The sequence below is a fragment of the Notolepis coatsorum genome (genome assembly GCF_963971535.1).
Source record: "Notolepis coatsorum genome assembly, chromosome: 7".
Taxonomy (NCBI): domain Eukaryota; kingdom Metazoa; phylum Chordata; class Actinopteri; order Aulopiformes; family Paralepididae; genus Notolepis; species Notolepis coatsorum.
Genome location: NC_140171.1, coordinates 113,938,066 through 113,939,178, shown reverse-complemented (window position 1 = coordinate 113,939,178; position 1,113 = coordinate 113,938,066). Strand labels below are relative to the sequence as shown.

Genomic DNA, 1,113 nt, shown 5'->3' with positions numbered 1-1,113 from the left:
GACAGAGAAAGACAGAAAGAGACAGAGAGACCATAAGAGATGGAAAGAGACACTGTAGAGAAAAGGAGTGAGAGAACACAGCAAAAAAAACGCAATGCAGAGAACTAGTTGAGTTTAGCCTAGATATATGCGTGTGTGCATGTGTATGTGCGTGTGTGTGTGCGTGTATGTGTGTGTGTGTGTGTGTGTGTATGTGCACATGTGTCTATGTATGCGTGTGTGTGTGTGTGTGTGTGCGTGTATGTGTGTGTGTGTGTGTGTGTGTGTGTGTATGTGCACATGTGTCTGTATGCGTGTGTGTGTGCGTGCGTGCGTGCGTTCGCGCGCGCGCGTGTGTGTGTGGTGTGGATCACATACCGGCTGAGAGGAGGAGGGATGGGGAGTATTAGTCAGCAGGAATATTCAGTAAGAAGATGAGGGGATGAGGAGAGGGAAGGAGGATGAGGAGAGGCAAGGAGGAATAAGGGAGGGAGGGTGAGGGAATGGTGATGAGGAGAGGGAGGGGGGATGAGGAGAGGTAGGGAGGGATGAGGGGAGGGAGGGACAGGGAGGGAGGAGGGAAGATGAGGGGATGAGGAGAGGGAGGGAGGGATGATGAGAAGGAGGGATGGACGAGGAGAGAAAGGGAGGGAGGCCATGAGGAGAGAAAGGGAGGGAGGGATGAGGAGAGGGAGGGATGCGACAGATGAGGAGAGGGGGGTAGGGGGGGAAGGATTACGAGAGAGAGGGAGGCATGATGAGAGGAGGGAGGTTTGAGGAGAGAGAGAGAGGGAGGGAGGGATGAGGAGATGAGGAGAGTGGTGATGAGAGAGAGGGAGGGATGAGGAGATGAGGAGAATGGTGATGAGGAGAGTGGTGATGAGGAGAGTGGTGATGAGAGAGAGGGAGGGATGAGGAGATGAGGAGAGTGGTGATGAGAGAGAGTGGTGATGAGGAGAGTGGTGATGAGAGAGAGTGAGGGATGAGGAGAGTGGTGATGAGGAGATGAGGAGAGTGGTGATGAGGAGAGTGGTGATGAGGAGAGTGGTGATGAGAGAGAGGGAGGGATGAGGAGATGAGGAGAGTGGTGATGAGGAGAGTGGTGATGAGGAGAGAGGGAGGGATGAGGAGATG

General features: G+C 53.9%; 1 protein-coding gene across 1 annotated transcript in view; it reads right to left on the bottom strand.

Annotated features, from left to right (window-relative positions):
• Positions 1–1,113, bottom strand: part of LOC311231723 (keratin-like protein KRT222) — an 89,743-nt gene that overhangs the window by 48,515 nt on the left and 40,115 nt on the right.